Here is a 23,630-nt window from a genome sequence, read left to right as displayed (position 1 = left end):
GGTCAGCTGGAAAGTTCATGTCAGTGTGGATGCATTTTCCCAGGGCTCTTCTCTCCACATCAGCTCCACAACAAGAATCCAAGCTTTGTTTAAAGACCAGGTCTTAACATGCAAATCATCTCATAAGGTTGGCCTAAGAAATTTCCTGTCTCCAAAACCAGTATCACTACTGTCACCTTTGCTGTGATGTGATATGGCATTTTCAGCTTAGCAGAAAACAGTTGCCAGGGCCAGAGATAAAACTTCTATTGCATATCTAAAAGTAACATTTATTGTACTTACATTTACTACACACTCACACTAAAATAGAAGGATATAAAAGAAGACCAGCAAGCATACAAAGTCATTTATCTCATAGAATGTGGGAAATGAGTTATAATTTCAAATTAAAAAACAAACAAACAAAAACCTGCTAATTCTGAAAGACATTCAGATGTTATAGGTGATGCAAAACCATGCAGATCTTAAATGGCCTCATTAGAGATCCCTCCTCCTGCTCCCTTCTTCCCCATTTCTTAAAATGATTCAAGTACAAAGTAAAAACAAATCTAGCAGCTATGTTTTCATGTGCTGATTAACATTCGTAGTTATTGTGACCAAAACCAGACCAAATGTACCTGGGAACCAAATTTACACTGCAGTAACCTGAGCACTCAAGAATGCTTTTGCAAATCTTTTCACTTGACAAGTTACTTTGTTAAAGTAACTTTTACTATTGCATTACGTTAATCTGAATTAGAATTCCTGAGATGCCTTTAAATTCTTATTGTATTGTTAGCATCAGATTAAGATTTTTATAGGGATCCTTCAGAAAAACCTGCTGTCCACTCACTACTGGCTTCTTTTTCTTTGCTTCTCACCTGCAGATAAGTTCTAGTGGCACACTGTCTTATTATATTGTGGATCAGTCCTAACTAAAACTTGGCTTTAAAAGAATCAAATTCTACTGCAAGTTTGTAGATTTATTGCTGCTACAAATGTGGTACCTATCTGGGTTTCCAACACCTCCACATGAAGACATCTGAATCAAGGAGTCTCAGTCAGGACCCTTCTCAGATTTTAACTTCTATGGGAAAGCTTACAGAATTTACTGCAGATAAATCTGTTCTCCAGCATTTACAATCACAGGCACAAAAGCTACACCTTCTGCTACCGAACAAGACTGCTATAAAAAGAGTGGTATCATTTAACAAGCATTGCTCCCTTTGGAGAGCATGAAAAGTGTAATGGTTTTGAAAACCTGCTGTAAGCACATGGACATTCAATGGCCATGTTTGAAAATTTGGGTCTTAATTTTTATTTGCAGCCATAACACTTGTAAATTCTTTATTCCTCCAGCTGCTGAAAACACGTTATATAAACCAAACTCTGGCACTTGCTAACTGTGTGGAAGGAAGGCATATATGCCCCGAGACTGCCGCAAGCCTGGTCTTCACTGCCTCTCCTGGAACTGCCTGGCAAGCTGCAGAGAAGGCTTTTGGAGGAGATCTTGGAAGAGATGTCCCTCTGCTGAGCATGGAGAAGGGAGAGCTGAACTCCAGCTTGTTATCTCCACTTCTTACCACTTCTGAAGTGATTTATGCTTCAGAAGTGATAAGAAAGATAACAACTGCTTTTGATCTCTCAATGGGAGGCTAGATCTAGAGGTTATAAACAGGCACTAAACAGGATATGAGTTATTGTACATGAATGAATTAGTGCCCCTTACTAGGAAGACAAATTTGTTCAGGACATATTCCCATATAGATGGTTATTTTGGTAGAACAGGCCTCAGCAGTCAGCAGTCGGGATCTAACAACCAGGAAGATACTGAGGAGCACTACGTGTCCATGTCCAGGCACAGGCAAGATAGCTCTGTGGAAATGGATTTAAGAAAGGGCAGTAAATGCAAATTTAATAAATAAATAAATAAGGAACACCAGGTTCAGAAAAGCTAGAGGCTCCTATGTCACCTTCAACGCACTTTATAATTGGGACATTATCATCTTGTGTATGTTTGTGCAGATATTAGTTTTGAAGAGAGAAGAATCCTGATTCACCACTGCCATTCAGCCACACGTGATACATCTGAGATCTGAGAAGTCAAAACAGGTGAAAGCTGTTTTCAATAACACTGAGACAAAACCACCACACAATCCTCAACCTGTGAGATACTTATCTGCCACACGCTCCTGATTATCATTGGCTGCATGTGCACAGTATCTCAAAGGATCAGATCAAAGAACAAAGCTAGAAGCATTGATTGTGAGTCTAACTGCCGACTATTTTTGTGCTCTGTGCAGCCAGCTAATTTACTCTATGCACTTCAATTAACCGAGCCAAACAGCCTTTGCCAGATAACCGCAAATATGATTTCTGTCTAATTGAGCAAGTATCACTTGCAATTCATTCTTGATTATAAATCTGAAATGAGGCTCCCAAACCTGTTTTCATACAAATTCATGTGAAAAGCAAAGTCTCCAATGAGCTTCAAATTATACAGTCCTGATTTGCACCTCTCAATTTACATTTCCTTTAATTTAGGGATGATATTGCCTGGGAGTTTGTTCCCACATCCAAAATGGAAGAAGGAAATGCATAAGCAATAATTCATCTTCAATGACAGATGCAATTTTTATAGAGCAAACACTGCTTTATTTGCTTTAGACAGCATATAAAAAGCAAGAGAATTCTCTAAAGGAGATGTCATATCTTTTTTTGGACTCACTGTAGTGTCTAGATAATAGGTACCTTTTGAAGCACAAGAACACTTCTTCAGGTGTGCCCAAAATATTTATCCCTTTTTCCCTAATCTGTCACTAGTGGTCCCTGAATATACACATGTAAAGAACAGGTTCCAAAGTCACAGAACTAGCACAGACCATTGCAGGTGGCTGGTACCCAGGACTCAGAAGGCAGTGGGGCAGACGATGAGATGTTTGTCATTCAGATCCCATGGACAGTGAGATTTCTTTAGACCTCACAACTCAGGCAGTAACGCCTCAACTATAAATCATAGTAGACCTCTTGATTAAGGTGAATGCCATACTAGAGGTTATGATTTTTCCAACTGGTGTTGAAAAATAAGTTTAACGCACTCTTGGCTTAGCCAGAACCAAGCTGGTTTCTAAAACAATTTGACCTGTCAGCGTTGCAGTGGCTGAAAGAATTAGTGTAGCTGGGCTGCAATAACCCTGCTAGCAGCTCTCATCCACTCATCTAAGCACAGAAAGCCCTTTAAATACATTTGTGGGGGTTCTTCAGCGTTTTTATTAAAAGGGAAATAAAAAGGGAAAATGTCAATAGGACACTTTGTGGAAACGTGCTGTTTAATTATAAAATACCTCATGCTGAGAAGGCACACAAAAGGAATAATTTCAGTTCAGGTAAAACAGAAGAGCATTTCTAAACCCAAACACACAATATTCATTAACTGCAGTCAAACATAAGCCATGACTAGGCAAGAAAAAAATATCAACTTTGGACATTATGCAGAGTATTTCAAAAGAACAAGAATTCAGCATCTAGAAGGAATTTATTTACACCAGATGTTACAGATGAATTTCAGCCTTGCAAGAGAAGATGGATGCTCTCCAAGTGCTCAAACGTCATTGATGTTTTTTGAGGTGTGACCAGAGTGTGGGAATCACAAGGAAAAAAAAAAAAAAAATCACCACCACCAACCACCTACTGCACATCTTTTTTTCCTGGAATTGTAGATCACGACTGTAAAAAACTTAGCTGAATATTTTACATTTAGACATGTCTTGTAAGTGAAAATACCAAGCTGAACCCTAAAACTTTATCAGTGTAAACCATTATCACACTAAGAAATATTCTATCAGCATTACATTATATATGTGGGCATAGAATGAAATAAATACACCAGACATCTCAGACCCCCATGGTCTGAGATACCCTGTACTTACTAATTGTAGGCAGAACTCTGAATCTTCTTTTAGTTTGCCACAAATACCATTAGTCTAAAACATTTTAAATGGAAGAAAAACCCTGGTACAATAAAGCTCTGTTCAACATGAGCATCTCTCAGATGATAGCACTGGTGCATACACCCTTCGTCAAGAAGAGCTGCTCTGCTAAAATTAGAGTTACAAAGGAAAAAGGATAGTGGGAAGATGATGAAAAATGTCAATTCTCCTGATACTATTTTCTCTCCTTTAGCTGTCTGGAGAGGAACTTGGTTGTCTGAAAGGGCAAAAAAATCCTCTCTGTATTATTGGAGACAGTGAATGGATACACATGTAGCCAGTGCACTGTGTTCTCCCTTGATAGCCCCAAACTAGAAAAAAATCAACCAATAAACTCCATTTAGTAGCTGCTAAAAGCATGGTGTTTTTTTTCTTCTACTTCTTCTTTTGTAAGTAAACACAAACTATAACTTTATTCTCTGCCTTGTAAACCATATGAACCATATGTTTTGTTAAACATGAGGAGCCTGATTCAATTCTTCTGGGCTCCATGGATGTTTTTCAACTAACTTGCTTTGACAGGAGTTGGATAGTAGAAAACTCGTTGGACCTCTGGCATAACCATCACTTTTTTAATTGATTAGCAAAGACTTTTCCATATACACACACACAAAAAAAAAATCTTCAGAACTGTTCAAGAATACACTAGGTACAAAAGAAAAAAATCCTGAAAGGGTATTTATAGTAAAATTTAGGTTAGCTACATTTTATGTTCACTAAGCTGTTGCCCTGGAGGATTTTAAGCACAAAAGCCTGCAAAGAGATTTAAGGGACTTAAGTGTTTAGAGAGAAGGCAAAATCACACTAATATATCAGAAGTAGGTCTTTGTGAAGCCTTCTATCTTCGACTTAAGTTGCAGTCTGCTCAAGGCCAGCAAAAGGGAACACAATGCTTCACAGAAAAAGAAAAAGAAAAAGAAAAAGAAGAAAAAGAAAAAGAAAAAGAAAAAGAAAAAGAAAAAGAAAAAGAAAAAGAAAAAGAAAAAGAAAAAGAAAAAGAAAAAGAAAAAGAAAAAGAAAAAGAAAAAGAAAAAGAAAAAGAAAAAGAAAAAGAAAAAGAAAAAGAAAAAGAAAAAGAAAAAGAAAAAGAAAAAGAAAAAGAAAAAAAAGAAAAAGAAAAAGAAAAAGAAAAAGAAAAAGAAAAAGAAAAAGAAAAAGAAAAAGAAAAAGAAAAAGAAAAAGAAAAAGAAAAAGAAAAAGAAAAAGAAAAAGAAAAAGAAAAAGAAAAAGAAAAAGAAAAAGAAAAAGAAAAAGAAAAAGAAAAAGAAAAAGAAAAAGAAAAAGAAAAAAGAAAGTCATTATTTGCTATTAAAATGAGCACAAGATGGTGAAACCAAGCTGTGTCTCAGATTACAACTGTAGTTTGTTATGTTTGTTATACGGTCACTAGGCTAGCATTTGAGTGTCAACAAACTGCTGACTGCTCATAAAAATATTCTATTTAGCAACAGTTTTGCTCATACTGTATAACAGATTTGCTGTATTTTCTCTTCCTTTCACTTTATTGCAAAGGATATTTATACCGAAATAGAAAGCTTATTTCTGAGGAGTTCATCTGTTCCCTCTGGCATTTCCACCCCTGTTATCAGAAACAGATGATCAAGACCTGAGATGGAGTATCAGCTGAGAGAGCTGATAAACTCTGCTGGAGCAAAAGGCTTTGCACATGATTCAGAACAGAATATTCTCTCCGGAGGACTAATGGACCAAGACTTCTGTACGCTGTCCTAAGTTTGCCTTTAATTTAACAAGTAATCTGTCAGCTCCACCTGTATGTATATGTAATGTGTGTGCACATACACACAAATTTTCTAATCCATATGTGCACCACATGTAGTCATTTCTTATTATCAATACTAATAATAAAAATAACAAGGACATGTTTGGGTTATTGTCACTGTCATTAATCCTGCCACAGTGTAAGGAAAAAGGCTACTCAGATCTATCTCAAATTAGTTGTACAGTGGATTTGCCTTTGTCCATTGCGTGCACTCCCCACCCCACCACAGTCATCTTCCACTGAGTTACCTTTGACAGCCACATCTGTTTGTATTCTTTTGATTTTACGTGCTGGTGCTGCTAACCAGAAGCCTGGCAATAAAATGGATAACACCTGATTACAAATACATGTCAATAGCAATCTCCATAGGATACCTCACCATCTACTTGCTGTCTGCCTGTCATGAAAATAACGGGAGTTGTAGGTTCTGAAATGATAATTACATTGTCATAAATTGTCTTCTTGCAGAAATGCTTATCTAATTTTAAAAGATACTGAAGGTACAATCAAAGTAGCTGGACACCTCCTGAACAAATTCAGATGCATATTTTAAAACAAAGAAACGTCTGATTTTGATTGTCACTGAGAAACTGAAGTAAGGCAACACAGAGAAGATATCCTCAAGCCAATGTAAAGCAAGCTTAGTTGGAAGTCTGCTATTACACTAATTTAAATTGCAACTGCAGAATGACATAGACCATTGGAAGAGTTTTTGCTATAAAAACCCAGACCCAAGTTCTCAGATATCAGGGACTGCTGCACAGAACAACCCAGAGCAGTTAGATTATGGGTAACAGCTGGATTACTGATGAAAAAAAAAAAAAAAGTCTAATTTCACAAACTTGCCAAAACCAAAAACTCCCACTGATGTCTCATTTTCTAAAGTCAGTAGTGATTCATCACGGATATTTGACCCACAGTTTTTGCCCTTTTAAGCTTGAAAATTGCCTGCTGCAGCCACTATCTTAGCACAACAGCCCAGTTGCCTAGAAGAAAGGATTAAGGGCTGCATTGATTTCCAGAAATACAGAATCCAGCAGGGAAAAAGCACTACTGAAAACAAGGAAAGCAAAGGCCAGACTAAAATTTGTTGATTTTATGTATGTTTGGCAATGTTTTGTGGTATTTTCTGTTGAAATCAGCTACATTTCACCAGTGACAGAAGTTGATAAAAATATAAAAACAACCACTGGAAACCCAAATACACCAATAGTATGTGGCACTATAGTAATAGTAGCCAACTTGGTCAATAATGTTATCAATACCGTGACTAAAAAATAATAATAATTAAAAAAAAAAAAAGAACTTCTTGAGCAAAGGAGGTTCACCAAACCTGACTTTTTTTTTCTGCAAAGAGAATAAGAATCATCCTTTTTGGGACAAACTCTGAAGATCCCATTTCTTATTCTACCTCATTCAAAGGACCAGAAACTTACTAAAGAGCACTGCAAGCTGAAGCCCAGCATGGACCAGTAGCAGGCCCAGCTAGCTGCAATGGCTAGAAAAGAGCCATGAAAGTAAGAGACTGCTTCAGACTGGAGGGAGCTGCATGGGCTCCAGAAAGCCTCATCCTTTTTTATCTGTTAAAATCCTCTGAGGCAGCCAACAGGCTCCAAGGGATACTAATTTGAGCAGAAACAACTGACTACTCCAGCAGAGCTCCACAGCCTTATGAGGAGGTCAGCACACTCTAGGTGAGGGAAAAGGAACAGCACAGAAGTTAATCAGGCTTCACAAATTGCACTATAGCTTTTCTGCATTCTTCCTCCTTCAGTAAAAATCTGCTCAGTTATGGTCTTTTATTTCTCTCAGTGCTGGCAAAAGGTAATGTGCTGCTCCTGGGAAGCCAAGCCTGTCTGATTTTATAGCAAAGGCTTTGGGATGAAGTAAGTGAGCTGCAGTAGTTTATGTTTTTTTAATTAAACTGCCTGTAAAGCAGAGCTCTGCCCTGCCATTCAGTGCTTGGGAGAGGGTTACATCTTGTCTTTATCTTTGCATTTTAACAGTTTTCACCAAACAGGCAATTGCTTCTGCTACTTTCTCAGTAAAACTAATGGAGGTTTACACAACTAAAACAGAATACAAAATTTCAACAACACGGTGCTTAGCATATCATTGCTTACTCCTGATGTATTTGTGGGAAAATAATGGAAATCTAGCATGAGATCTAAAGTTACACAGATGTGGTGTGGAGGCCTGAGCACTGGGATTCAAACAGGGATGTGACCCCGAGGGAGACCGTCAGAAGCCTGTTCTGAGAAGATAGGGATACTGTGTTGGAGCTATGACACATGTGATGACAAATTTCAGGGTCACCAGAGAATCTGACTCAGTTATCACATCTGTCATGCTTGTATGGGATCCAGCAAAACAGATTAGCACTTGCAAACTAGTTGCTAGATATGTAGGTGGGCAGCAGATTACAGTTGCCACCTTAGAATAAGTTTCATCTTTGGAGGATAATTTTTATCCTCAAATTACATATGCATAATGCCTGAAGTGTAAACTGTGCTGGTCCTGCCATATAAAAACCGTGCAACTGCATTGCTAACACTCTCTCTTACGAATGCATCGCTATAGTCTAGGATTAAGCAACACCAAAAGAAGATGACGGATGTACCAAACAACAGTCACTGGATAACACGGTCTTCTTCCATCATCTCAAGACGTGATCTACTCCCGAAAGGTCAGATGGTTCAAGTCTCCAAGGAAAACATGAGAAGAGGTGTGGGTGACTTAATGTGTATGACTTTTCCTTCTGAGTAATGGTTCTTCAGTGGTTCTTTCAAAAAGAACAGTCGTTGAGCTGATGTCAACAGAAGTTGACCATCATGCCCTAAGGCAGAGATGGGGAAACTTCTTGGTCTTTGTGGTTGTAATTGTTAACAGACCAGTTCCCGTTCTGGTGACTCCAGGGCAATACTCTGTCACTGGTGTGAGTGGTTTGCCATGTCTGAGGAGGAGTCCAACCTGTGCAGCAGGTCCAGTGCCTTTCAGAAGGTCATTACAAATTTTCTAAACAAGCTTACTGCTATTTAGTGGTGCAGTTACGCTCAAGGAGAAGAAGGCAAGTGCTGCACAGCACTTTCCTTCAAGGAAAGGAAACCATGGAAAGAAAGTGCAGAAATTTTGGAAGTAAAGGAAAGTAGTTCTATATAGAGTTGCTTCACGAAGCCTCTTTAAGCAAAGATGCAAGTGAGTCTGACCTGTACCTCACTAAAACTAGCAAGATGCTTTCAAGTAAACATACTGATCAAAGGCTACAACTACACAGGAAAATAGAGCAGAATGGCATTTTCTGGTCCAGAATAAACACTTTAGTGTGGCTCACATCCTTCTCTCATACCCCATCTCCCTCTCTTTATCCCCACAAAAGACAATCCCTGTCCAAGCTGCTCATCAGGAATAATCCTGGGCCATGCTGTGCCTGAACCTCATCAAACCACTACATGGACACACACCCATTGCCATTGACCAAAACCATGCCTGGGAGCATGCTAGCAGTTGAATGCACTCAGGACAGTGTCCTAATTTGTGCCCTGCCCTAGCCCTCCTCTCATATGCTCATATGGCCATAAACAGAAAAATAAATAAATAAATAAATAAATAAAAGGATAAGAGCCTCGTGAAGACTGAATATGTCAGTCCTTGCTTCTCATTATTAGATGTCAAAAATGTACTGCTGTCTGCCCTGCAGGAGCCTCTAGTCCCTTCATTTAGAAGCTGTATTAATGTGGAATGAGATTATTAAAACAAAATGACATCTTCACACATTAAAAACTTCGAGGATAAATAAAATTCTACTCAGCACATACATCATGTAGAAAAAACATTTCAAAATGTGCAGTTGGACAAAAGACCTTTTGTGGACATAGATTAAGCATGGGCTCCTGTTTCTGTGGAACTGTGTAGCATGGATCACTGTGGTTACATACACAAATCTAAGCTTACTGGGCAGCATCTTTAACCGGCTGTTTGAGCTATTTGAGAAAAAAAAATACAGAAAGCATAGTTCTAGAAATTACATATATTATCCTACAATGATAAGCTCTGTTTTGAATTTTCATCTTTTTCTATGGGAATAGAAAGGAAAGACAAGAACTGTGAAGACAAAGCAGAACTGGAGTTTCCATTTCCATGACACTTTATAAATGCTGCCATTCCATAGGGTGACTTTTTATAAACTGCTTTGAAAGGAAAAACTTCAAAACAAATGTAGTAGCCATGTTCCAAGCAGAGGAAGCAAGGAGTCTTCAAGGTATATTTTAGGTTTACAGCTCTCTCTTTGGTACAACTCACAGCTTCTCCCTGCTTACCCCCCTCCTTTTTTTTCTTTTCTTTTTTTTTTTTTTAACAGAACTATCAGTTTGAGGTTCTTTGGTTCTTGGTTTGATTTTTCCTTCTAAAGCTCTCTCATGACACAGAAATATTACCTTTCTATTCCTTCGTTAGCAGTTTTGAAAAGCATATGACAGTTACAAAAATTGACAGACATTAAACCTGACACTGGGGAAAAAAAATTTGAAGACTGATGTCAAGATGAAGTAAATTTTCAGGGCAGAAGGAGTCTCTGCTACCGTGCATAATTTACCATGACCTGCTGTTTCGGCACTGTTTCGTTGTTTGCATTTGCTCAGCTGTGTTTGATCTCTTATCACAGCTGGCTATCAGCCTGCTGCAGCTGCTCCTTCTTGACCTTTTGCTTGAAATATATTTTCCTCCCCAAATGTGCTAGAACACACAGGGCTGTGCTGCGCTTCCTTGAGAATGATGAATTACATTGGTAAGGCCTTCAGTACCTGCAAGTAAGATCATTTCTTAAGCAATGTTCAACCAGAGCACAGAGGGAAAGAGGAATATCTACCCTTTCTTACAGTCTGTGAGTATACTGGTGGAACTGATGAATTATATTAGACTAAATACTTGTGTGTTAACATTTTATAATATATCTATATATTAGAACTATATTTAAGGCTATATTGTTGAAGAAGAGAAGTACAACTATCATGCTATCCTTACAATCAGTACAGTAAACTCCCATAAATATTCAATGGGTCTCCAACCCTTAGACTCAATAACAAAAGAAAAATTTGAAAGAGGATCCTGTGGCTATACTAGACCTGTGAGGATCAATTATTTCCTCTTCTGCAAATAATCTAATTCCTAATTTTCTTCTTGCTGGCTCTGAGATTGCTACACAGCATCTAAGGCAGAAGAAATCTAGCAGACCAAATACACAGTTCTCTAGATTTCCTTTACCCAAACTGGTGGGACTGCGAGGGGTCATTCATGTCATTGTGATGTTGTCTGGAGAGCAGTAAAGCAGATGACAGAGGCTATTGGAAGCAAACAAAGCAGAACACCACTTCTGCCGGAGTTATAACCATTTTTCCCTTGGATTTCTCCTGACCTTCTTCATGTCCTGTGAGTGAGAATCCATGACCACACTCACTGTATCCCTGATCTCTACCAGATGCAGCAGAGAATGAGGAAAGAAGTAGCTCATCGTCTTGTAATTGTTTTTTTTTTTTTTTTTTAATAAGGTTAAACATGCAATTTAGGTTTTTAGTTCCTACCCATGGAAAACAAATATTTTGCATATAGCTGGGACCAAGCTAGGCAATCACTCTAGCAAACAGATCTACAAATCTCAATCTCCCTTGGCATTTCCAAGTCAGGCAGGGAATACAAAAGGCCCAAGCTCAGCATGTTTGCAGCTGTGAACAGGTACAAAGCGAGTTCACGTTACAACACTTCAGCCCATGAACTGCATGTAGCTGTGTGCATTTGTGAGGGAGGGAGCAGGCAAGGAGTGAACATCTTTCCATGCCAGCATGGAAGAGCAGCAGAACTACCAGCCATTGCCTCGGGGGGTTTTGAGGATTACCTTGTTTGTGCGTTTAGCTAATAGGCCTGCCTTCCACACTCAGGAGTTTCTCCAGGGCTGAACTCAGTGTTGAAGAATTTTCTCCAGAGTCAAGGGGCTGGACAAGAGACCGGCAAGAGCCCTGGACTTCCCGCATAACCCACCTTATCCACTGGGGTCACCGAGCAACCCCAGTGTAATGACCACCCTGCCCAGCTTCAGGCACTGCTTGCACGTACCTCTGCCATTCTCTGCCAAGCTTCACAAAGCCTACATTTCACCAGCTTCATCTAGGGTGAGACTTAATGTCCCACAAAGTTCAGGCTGTGTGATGTTCAGATTGCAGCTTTTCTGTCTATAAAATGGAGGGGCAAGTAATGACTGTCTGGAGAAACCCAGGAAGCAGATACTGGAAAACAAGCGGTAAGCACGATGCTGACACAGGGCCTATGGGAACGCAGTATTTCCCACCAGATGATTAATTAGCCACAGCCTAGTAGGATGGAGGAAAAGGAATTTGGACTGCAATACTGATGGGGTCACCTCCTTCTTTCTTCTCCTCACACTGGCTGTCTCTTCCCTTTCTGCCTGCCACGAAGGCTCTTTCCCCCCTGGTGAATGCATGGCAGCTCACGGCTGATGCCTTCAGAAATTTTCTTTTTTTGTCATCAAGCTCAGATCAGCTCTGCTCTTTTTGTTACAGCTGGAATCCCCCTCAAGGACACAGTGCAACCGATGGAAACATTGAGATTTCTCTCTTTGGGAGACAGAATAATAATCTGCTCTGTAAACAGCAGTCACTAATCTGAGCATTACCAGCAGCTAAAACCAAAACTCGGGTCAAGTCTGCTGAGGGTGCTGCAACATTTCCCATTTTGTACTCCAGAGGGGAACTAACGCAGGCCAGTATAGCCCTGCTTGTTTCCAGGCTCCTCGGTTTAGAAGGCTCCTAAAGTGACTCAGTGGCCAGTCTAGCCATAAACCAATAACTCATAAACCACACCAAGAATTTTGGCATGAGCACCAAAGAACACACACATGTGTGCTGCGTGCACACATCTGTATTTTGTAACTGAGACACCGTTAGCTGGGGAACAAATGTTAAATGTCAAATACTGCCTCAATTCCAAAAGCAGAAATTGCTGTGACTTGTAGCAGCCTCTGCCACCATAATAACCATGCTGGAGAGCTCCTGCTAACTTACCCATGCAACAAAAGACCACTCACATGAGGGAGGAACAAGATGTAGATCCCAGTCATGTCCCTATCAGGCAGTCCAAGAGCAGGCCCACTACATGCTTGTGGGGCCAGGCTGGGGCTATAGTAGCCACAGCCCAGACCCTTTTGCCACCAGCCAGTCCATGGGCAAGGGGCCATCCGCAGCCAGGCCAGGAAATCCCATCAGCAAGTGATGTGGGGGACAGGGACATACCTGCAGGACCACTCAGGGGAGGCCAAGGATGATAGCCCTAGCTGAAAGGCAGCTCTCTGGGGAAGGAGAGGGAGCTGCTGAGGTGTCCTCAGCTATCATCAACCCCCAGCTCTTTAATGATGCCCACACAAAGCCTTTGCAGCTTTTAGGGAGTGGTTCCAAACTTTCTCTGTTTGGCAGTTTTTTTCACTGTTTTCTATGCTAGGTATATTCCAAGCGTTTTGAAATAATTGCACGCTGTCTAGCCCAGGTCACCAGGCAGCAGGAATAGCAGATGCTCAGCTTCGAACTCACTTTAGCAGTAAGCGCCTGCTGTGATTTAACCCGGCACCCAGCTAAGCACCCCATAGCCCTTTGCTCATTTCCTCAGGGGAGAGGCTCGGGGGGGGGGGGGGGGGGGGGGTGGAGAAAAAAGAAAGTAAAACTCATGGTCTGAGGTAAAGACAGTTTAATAGAAAAGGAAATAAATAAATAAATAAATAAAAAATAACACAAAACAAGTGATGCACAATGAAATTTTTCACCACCAGCCAACCAATGCCCAGCCAGTTCCCAAGCAATGGCAGCCCCCCAGCCCAACTCCCCAATTTTTATTCTTTGCCATGACATCATATGTTAGGAAATATTTCTTTGGCTAGTTTGGGTCAGCTGTCCTGGTTGTGTTCCCTCCAGCTTCTGGTGCACCCCACGCTTACTTGCTGTCAAGGCACTGTGAGGAGCCAAAAAGTTCTCAATTCAGTGTAAGCACTGCTCAGCAACAACTAAAACATTGCTGTGTTATCAACATTATTTTCCTCCTAAATCCAAAACATAGCACCATACCAGCCAATATGAAGTAAATTAACTCCATCCCAGGTGAAAACAGCTTTTCAACTCATAGCTGTGAAGACAGACTCTGCCGTATACAGGTTTCTTTTGTAGAAAATTGAAATGCAAATATCACAACTTGTACTTTTTCTTGATTTCACTTTTCCATGCACAGCTAGCTACCACAGTAGAAGAAGCAAATATTATGCTGCAGCACTAGAGAACCATAGTTTTATGGGCGCGGAGGAGCAAGTGACCACTGAATCCAGACAGCAACCTACATATATTTCACTTCTGTTGACTCAATCACTGGTAATCTGGTCTTGCTGTTTAACCATTCCCCTAAATATTAGGTTACTAATGAACTTGTGTCTCTTCAGTGATTGCAAAACACTGATGACGGAGATATTAGAAGTCACTGTTATTCCACATTTCTCACAGTTTCCACAATTTGCTCGAGATCACACTAGAAATCTGTGCTGAGAACAGAAGAAAAATTCAAATTCTCATGCTATCAGTCTTTCAGATTACTCAAAAGTAAATATAAAGATAAACAGGGAGAAGTGAGCCAAGTTTTGAGGGAGGGAGAAGGTGAGGGGGTGGGTTATTCAAGCTTTTGCTTTTGAGTATTCTGACTGTAATTCAGCAAGACAGCTAAGCACATTACAGAACAGCAATATGAGGCTACATATATGCTGAGAATTAAATGCAGCCATAAAGAGTTTCCAAAACTAGAAGACATAACACTATAACTCCAACAAACAATGAAATGCAGGAAGCAAAAATGCATTTTCTGATTCAGTTTTTTTTTTCCTGTCAGCATCCCAGGAGGAAGAGGCAGGACTAAGGAATGTGGGAAAGATGAAGTGCTAAAGCATCCTTAGAAAGAGGGGTTTGTCTTTAAAGAAAAAATGTGTATCTTCTCAAATAAAATAAATAGATAACACAGCTTTATCACTCCAACATTACCCTGTAGACATTTCTTGATCATTTAAGTTAAATGTAATTTTCTGAAAAGCACAAAGGTCTACATGGCTGGGAGACTGGGAGACAAAAGCATTTTTAGTTATACAGGAGACCTAGTTTAAGATGAATGTTAAAAAAATAAATCCATCTTAGAAAGAGTAAAGTGTTTTTTGTTTGTTTAAATAATCTATTTGAAAATATCTAACCTGCTACACAAAGTTAAATTTTTAGACCAGTAAATCACAGGGAGTGGGTTTTTTTAAGGAATTTCTACAGGAAATTCAAAGCAAAGGCCATATGCCACTAAGAACATTATGAGTTTCCTGGCATTAGCTTGGCTGTTGCCAACAGACAAGCTTATAAATGCTGCTATTGCAAACGAGTTGGATTGAAAGCAACTCATTTCTCCAAGATAATAAAGTCTCTCCAGCATAATAGATAAGAGCAAGGTCTCTTGCTCAACGTGCAGACCTATATATGTTCTTGTCCAAGTGGTGGGCTGGAAATCTCAAGCTATCAGTTTGCTCCATTCCAAAACCCCATAAAGTTCCAAGAAATCTCACTGGAGCTCTAACTCACAAACAGAATCCCCAAGCAGAATAGAGGAGAATTTGGAATTTCCTTTGCCAACATATGTAACATCACTTTATTCTGTAGCTAACATGGCCTGCTTTCCTATTGGCAGTATGTACAGACAGTAAGACAACACAAAAGATTACAGAAAAGCATTTTTTTTTTCCTTTGATTAAACAATGCTTGACTTACTTCCTTTTCTGAAGCCAAATAAATAACTGTTAGTAGCAATGACCATGATGGAGCTCTGTTGAGTCCCCAGTCACATTTTTTTTAAAGGTACTGATTGCACAAGAGAACAATATCACAAAAATTATACATAAACATGCCGGAAAAAAAATCCATCTTTTCTCTTATGAAAACAACCAACATCATGGATGCTTTATTTCTGCCTACATTTAGTTATTTCCCCCTCATTTATTCTTCAAATTTTTGAGTGTAATTTAAATTTTACGTAAAATGTTAGGAATAACAGATAGGTAGAGATTCTGCCCTTTCTTACAGAAAGACGTACAACAGATTCACAAAAAAAATCTTCCTTGAATTTTGAGCAGAGACTTGAGTTTTCTGTAGACCTCCATCATGTTGGAGCAATTCATCCATCATGTCCTGGCTTGTGCATGGACAGAGAACTATGGCTGCAAGAGCTCACAAGGGGAAGAGGTGAAATGTGACTGCTCACAGACAAACACTGAACAGTTTTGTCCGTGAAAGAGCTGTCTGGGAAGAAGGGCAACACTGAACATAGTGCATTAGGCCTTCATATTAACTATGCTTTGCTCATAGTTCTTCCTGCCACACAGTGGCTAGGTTCATCTGAGGAAAATATACAAATTTACCTGTCTTCAAAACTTACGTGGTGATTACTTATGGAATATCTGGACCGCTTGCTATCAGTTACATATATCTCATATATCTTGCATGACCTCCATGAACTAGGTAATGCTTTTATACTCATCCCACAAAAACAAACAAACAAACAAAAAAAAAACACTCCTAGTTCCTCTGTAGCCATAGCATTGCAATCCTCATCTTGGGCAAAATATTAACTAGTCATGTTTAAAGCATACCTCAAATTCCTGTAGGAAACCTGAGAGTAGAACAGGGAAATCAACTTGTTTCATCCAGATCTCAGGGTAGTTCTTCAGCCATCAGGCCTTCCTGACTGTTTCTCTGAGTTTAAAAACTAGTTTGATTATATGACAAAGTCTACCACGAAAGCCCTTCACTTCATTTTCTGTATCCACACAGGGGATGGAATACATTTGACTAAACCAACTTTCTCAACCAGTTTAAACTAGGATAACTCCCAAGAACATAGAACTGTCTTCAGAGTCCATCCCAATAAACTCAGCCCCAAATAGAGTGGATTGAGGTATCATAGAATCATTAAGGATGGAAAAGCCCTCCAAGATCACCTGGTCCAACCATCCCCCTACCACCAAGGTCACCCACTAAACCCTGTCCCTAAGCACCACGTCCAGCCTTTCCTTGAACACCCCCAGGGACGGTGACTCCACCACCTCCCTGGGCAACCCGTCCCAATGCCTGACTGCTCTTTCTGAGAAGAAATGTCTCCTCATTTCTAACCTGAAAATACATCATGTTACTGACAGTAAGAGCTAACTTTGGCTCCAGATGAAGTTATTGCATGTGGATAGCCATAGGAACATCTGTAATGAATTTCAGGAGCCTGTGAACAAGAAGACTGTACACAGTTCACCAGGAAACTGCTGTGCAGTGGGCACCATCGGTAGTCAGAAGAGGCAACTGCAGCCCAGCACACAGCTAAGGTTACACACATGGATGGAGCTGTTGAATTGAGTGGTTGCATTCGAATGTTTATCTATTTAATGTTCAAGTGGGTGCGGGCCAGAACAAGAACAAACAGTGAAATCCTGATGTGTTGTAATCAACAACAAAGGTCCCACTGAAGTCAACACTGTAAGCATGCCACCTGTATTAGCAACAGTTACACTTGTTAATGCCTGCAGGTTTGGGGTGATGTCTTTTGCACTACTGTTCCAGTCTGTGCCAGCAATACCAAGTAGGGGCTTCGTTTCATTACTTAATTAATTCTTTTTCAGTGAATTGATGCAATTGAGGAACGCAATATAGGTTATTATATGTAGCTGGAGGAACTGTCCAGGGATTTTCTGTAGTCCTGCAGCAAGTAATGCAAGTTATACTAAAGAACTCCTCCATTAGGTACTCTGCATTATCTTATGTTTGCCACAGGCTTATAGTATACACATGACCTGTCTCAGTGACTCAGATGCTCACTGTTAACTTACATTAATGTTATGTACACTGGCAGAAGGTAGATCTCTCCCCTTGTACATAAAGGTGCCATCTGTCACTCTGCCCATCAGCTACATGCTGACAAATACCCTAGGTACAACAACCATTTTACGGGAGGGGGTCAGAGGACTTTTTAAAGTGTCACAGAAGAGTAACAGGAACAGCCAGGGAACACAGCAGGTCCATCAAGTCCAATAAAGACCCTTCAGCATGTGACTCCTCAGTGACCGTATTTGTTCTTCTCTTACTTATTCTCTATAATGAATTGTGTCACAAATCTACTTTCTGAATCCAGTGAGGCTCCAATATTTCTATCTGCTGGGCAAGGCATTCTTCCAGCTACAAAACAAGCAATGATGCAGTTGCTAATTAACCACAACTCTCCAAGCCAGCTAGCCATTAGTGTGCAAACAGCATGCAGCTGGCTTGTCTGCAGCCTCACGAACAGACACAACAAGGTATCATGTTCTGGTAGTCCATATTCTGCATTCGGGGACATCCCTACAGATTTTCAGCTCAAAATGCATTCCAGACACTGGCTGAGTAGCCAAGGAAAGCAGAGCTTCACAGAGCTGATGTTCCTTGTTCACTTGATTTATTTTGCACACATGCATGCATAAGAAAATCAGCAGATAATAACTCCAACCATATCCCTGTTCATCTGCAGTCAAGAAAAAAAAAAAAAAGATGGATTTAAGTATCACATGAAATTTTTCCACTGGAGCAATCTTCATCATACCTCCACAAGCAAAAGATCTGCTCAAAATGACAGTGCTGGAAGCTTAGAACAGATGCAATCCAAACAGCACAACAGTGCATAGATAATAATCTCCTAAACTTACACATTTTCTAATAAAAAATAAACCCTTTTTCCATCATCAGACCCACTCATCTTTTAAATAATTTGAATAATTGACTAGGAATGAGAATGGCCATCAGCAGTTAATGCTTCAGAATAACTAACCAATCTAAAATCTAAGCCCATGTTTTCTGATGTTTGAAACTTTCTGACAATTCCAGCTTTGGAATAAAAAAAATATTTTTCATGTTCTGCAGAAACAGAAAAATCCATGCATCTCACACTTATTCCTGCCACATGATTTGTCAAACATTTAGGAATCATTTGATCTCTGTGTTTCCTTCCAAAGAGGAATGGGATCTTCAAAGCAGCACAGGCAACCTTATGCTTAAGTAGCATTACTAGAGGTATGTAGTCATAAACAGGATGATCTAGTACAAACTATGATACCAGTGCTAGACACATTAAAAGAACATATCTATAACTCCTGTGAAAATGTTGTCCCATGATAGGCTCAGTTGTCCTCTCAATTTCCATTTCTCCCCAGTGGCACTGGGGATCTCAGGGAGCACACAGCACAACCTCTCACGGCCCCAAATGATGACCACGCTGCTCAATCCATTTCTGCTCTGTGGATATACTCCCTGTTTAATCTGCTGATTCCTGTTCTGACACACAGTAGCAGTTCGCTTCAAACTACATCTCAGTGCTTCAGAGTCTACAAAGCACGGTGGTATATCAACAGAAATCAGCAGAGATATGCTGATAGTTGTTAAGAATTACAGCCAGCATCTGAACTCACAAAAATTCAGCAATCCACACACAAACAACAGCAATATTTCCTAGTTTTATGTTTTCATAAGTTAACGAAAAGAGATTTGTTTCCACAACAGGTGCTGAAGCTCCACAAAGTATTATTTGCCCTTCTTTTCAAAGCATTATTTTTGTCAATGGAAATTACTCAGAATGCAGTAAAACGTGTTTTTCTAACAAAGCCCAAATCCTGCTTCTTGTGCCAACATGAACTTTCCAATGGTGGACAATAAAGTTACCCTTTAGACTAGAGAAAATGTTTTTTAGGCCTTTCTTTTAATCGTAAAACAGTGCTAAATAAATATAGAGAGAGACCCAATAAATATATATAGAGATACTCATTATGGTTTGGTTTATGGGTAACACAAACATTCCTTAATGATCTCAGTTTGATTTTGTGTAAAGCCTGGTACATGCTGAAAAGTTTTCCCTGGTTCACTAATCCCAATCAAGTAATGGCTGAATGTCATTAAACTAGATCACTCCCACCTTTCTCAGTCCTTTCAAAGAATCAGCTACAGATCAAGCTAGTTAAACAGAGCTAAAATAAATGAATATATAAATAAAATAAAACATAAGACGACTGCTTGCTGGCCTGTACATTTTTAAAGCTGTGAAATAGTTATTTAATGGTTCATACAGTGACAGTATTTTTATTACTAGTGTATCTGCCTCTACTCTGTTTTCCTCTAACTGCATCATCCCAGGTCTGCACTAGATTTTTTTACCACTTTGTACTGCAGGGTGTGGATGGGACGATCTATTTCTTTTTTAAGTGACAAAATCATAATGACTTTTCAGTCATATCATGAGCGGGAAAGGTCATTCAGTTATGCATTGCTTTGTTTGTACTTGCAGCGCTGTGAAGTTCTGCCAGCAAAATTGTTCTGCTGTCATCATAAACTATGTTTACATTAGATGAGTTCAGCATTCAGGTTACAGACGGAGATGTTCTAATGAGACTAGGAGGCCATTAAATTTTTTTCTTCCAAATGAATGGCTGCACTGTTTTTAAACAGAAATTTCCTTCTCTTCAAATGGATTCATTGCAGAGCATTTTCCCATATTACAATGTTAGACTTCATCCCAACAAGGAATAAAATCCTATGTATATTTTGTTCATACAACTTCACAAAGAAAGACATATGAAGTTATGTTATTATTTTTTTAAAGTTCAAAATCCTAAGAAACAAGCAAAGTCGTAGGAAGTCTCTAACAGTAGAAAGGACCAACATAGAGGACCAGAAACAACTTTTTTTAATGCACAAATATCACCATTACTAATTAAAAGGCAAAGAAAATTATTCATATATAGTTGACAGCCATTGAATATATAATTGTTACAATTCTTTAGGAAGAAAAAAAAATAATAATAAAAAAATATATCTCAATAGGAAGTGTGTCATATTAATGCAATTGTCTCAAACTTCACTGCCACCAAAGCTCACTGCTACTAGTGGAACTGGAAAAGGCAGGACAAACACAGCTTTTGCACCACAATAAAAAATGGTGGTTAAATAAAAATGGTGTGTCATCTGCCACAGGCTGAATGAAATCTTTTACACAGATGCCAACTCTGGCCTGGATTTCTAGCCTTTGAATTGTTTGACTTGTGTTTTAAAAATATGTACTTAGATGCAGACTGATGCAACAGTGGGAAGAAGAGATTGTACCTGAATAAACACCCACAAGGACCTCTGAAATGACAAACGTTTGAAAACTCCATAGAAAATCTAATTATCCAAAAGTTATGGCTTCAGTTGGACTCCCAGTTATGCTAAGCCAATTCAGCAGTAATCATGGTGGCAAACCAAGTCTTGCCTTTTGCAGCCATTTGCAACGACTCCTGATAGTATTTTTGTTACTGCTAGGCTTTTTGACAGAATGGGTAAAGTTCTCCAAACATCACCAGAAAAGTCATGGGTGCAAGTTTTCCGAGAATTTAGTGCTGAATTTGGGCTGAGATAGGTGCCCACGTGATATGTGATGTATAGCACTACATGTCATAGTCATTCACAAATGCCGTACGGTAGAATCTTGGCCCTGACAGAATCCCACCTACACTTCACAGGTTCACTGCACAAATGGTTAAGTACGCCTTCTGTATTCTTTCAGAAATTACACATATGGATCCCACCTACCAGTTATTGTGATGCATAACTCCAAACACATGAAGATTTCCTTAAACACGATATTATGAAATAGGCATCTAATCTAGGACAGGCCACATGAGGAGTGTTCAGAATTTGGACCAAGTTACCTTGGAAATTTCAGGACAGTAGATGTCCTTCAAAACAGGTAAGAGATGCTCTACAAAGGCTATATCCATTTCCAAGTTTGTCTATCCTGCCTGCCATGTTTGATTTACCAAGATATTCTAAAGACCAAGACGCCACCAGGTTCAGAACCATTCAGCCTCCAGAATGGAGCTCCTTCTCATCTTTGATGCAATGTAGCATTGCCTGTCAGTGCTGCTCTGTCGTCAGACAGAGAGGGACACTCACCAATTAGGCAGGCAGGTTTTATGTCTTGGATACTGGTAGGAAAACTAGGTGGCTGAAGGAAGTCTATCCCTGGCTCCTGAAAAACATGTTAAAGAACTCTCCATTTATGGCAGACATTTTTTCAGAATAGAGCTAAATCTAGGCAAAAGTTTTAAGAGATATGTTGTGTAAATTACTGAAATCATCTTGAAAACATCATGATCATAAGAAAGGCCACATAAATGAAAAATAATATACTAATTAGCTAACGCAACTGAACTTTAAGCTCTCTAGGACCATACTCACCACAGTTGCATTGATTGGCAGCATCATCTGCCCTAAGAGTAAAAGCAGGATCAGTCTTCCAAGTTTGTGGACTCAGGTGAGAGATGGAATATATTCTGTAACAAATATCTTGTAACATTTCCAGTAATTGTTTCTGAATAATTTTCAAAGAATAAGATTTTTTTTTTTGTAAGTGTATTCAGTTTTACTGCAGACTTGCTAAGTATGTTGGAAGAATACAGAGGTATTCAAGTCAAAATGGGAACAATCTTAAAACAATAAGAGTGAATAAATAAGAATAAAAATAAATAAGAATAAATAAGACCTACTCATTGGAAAAAAAAATAAAAAATCCAAATGACCGAAAGGGTCTGATAAATCAAACAGTTTACTGCTTGAAAGAGAATTTTACAGTCTTATTCGCGCTAAATTTTTCAATGCCCAGTTAGCCATTACTTCATCAAAATTACAAGTGGAAGAATTACTGGTGTTTTCAAACTGTCTTCAGTTTTCCTGGTAATTTTTGTTTGCTTTTTAATGCTAATATGGCGTTGGAACATTCTATATTTGAGTTAGTGGCTCACGACATTAGACATAGCACTAAAGCACTAAAAAGTGTCACAGATATCTCACAGCACACTTTATTAGCAATGCCCAGTAAAATATCTTTTGCATTTGAAATTCATCACTTCCTAAACAACCTAATAAAAATGGTAAGTTTAGAGATGCCTACAGCAATGTGGGCTGTACACAAGCCTGTTCTTCCACACATCACTTCACAGTGCTGCTATTAACATTCATGAGTAGTAAAGCTGGCTGGTAGGGAGCTAAGCATTGGCTGTCAGCTCGTCATGTTGAATCAGTCACTGCTGATATGAGCTTGTGAATAATGCAGTATTAAAGTGAGCACTTCTGCAGATAATGACAAAACATCAAAACAACAGTAAGGTCATTATTGAGTGTAAAGCATGAGACTCATTTCACAGTGTGTTTTATTTAATAACACTGACAGTGAATAGGGCCTTTTAAAACCAATAAAAATAACTGTGCCATCTGGATATGAGGCATTATAAAACTCTAGCCTTGCAGGTGAAAGAGGAAGAGAGAGAGTTAGATTTGCTGAGATCATTGCACTGCTGCTCTGAATGCTACACCAGAGTGTAGTTATTTGGTTTCATCTAAGGGAGACCTAATGTTCAGGGTGAACATATAGAGAACACGATTACTGAAAGTCCTCCTCAAGTGCTATATTTTGTATTCCATTAATTATTTCTATTCCACTGAAAGTCTTATTTTTTTTTTGCCTCAATTTAGAGAGATTCCTGAATGTCTGTTTGAAAGACAGAGGTAGAGCCATTTATGAAAACATAGTTTATGAAAAAGGTGTAAGACTACCAAGTATGAGATATCTTTGATGGGGAAAAAAGAACATAAAAACATCTCCATCTGTATGTGATGTTACCAACTGTTGAATACTAAACTACATGGAAAAGGAGATTAGAAGATGTTATCTATACATCTGCCAATCACACAGCTTTCCCCAGGCTCTACTATTTT

The 23,630-nt window shown here is 39.2% G+C and overlaps 1 protein-coding gene across 6 annotated transcripts in view; it reads left to right on the top strand.

The window, feature by feature from the left end:
• The window catches only part of LOC308191401 (uncharacterized protein), a 98,277-nt gene extending 76,108 nt beyond the window's left edge, over window positions 1-22,169 (top strand). For 2 of the 6 annotated variants that reach the window (XR_013947937.1, XR_013947938.1), the window contains one exon: window positions 867-1,322. The gene's annotated coding sequence lies outside the window, so the exon portion shown is untranslated. The other 4 variants (XR_013947933.1, XR_013947934.1, XR_013947935.1 and 1 more) reach the window with 4 other exon arrangements.
• Window positions 22,170-23,630: the final 1,461 nt, after the last annotated feature.

The sequence above is a fragment of the Anser brachyrhynchus genome, assembly GCF_964034855.1.
Source record: "Anser brachyrhynchus genome assembly, chromosome: 3".
NCBI lineage: Eukaryota > Metazoa > Chordata > Aves > Anseriformes > Anatidae > Anser > Anser brachyrhynchus.
Note: the sequence above shows the minus strand (reverse complement) of the source record. Positions and strands in the feature narration are given on the sequence as shown.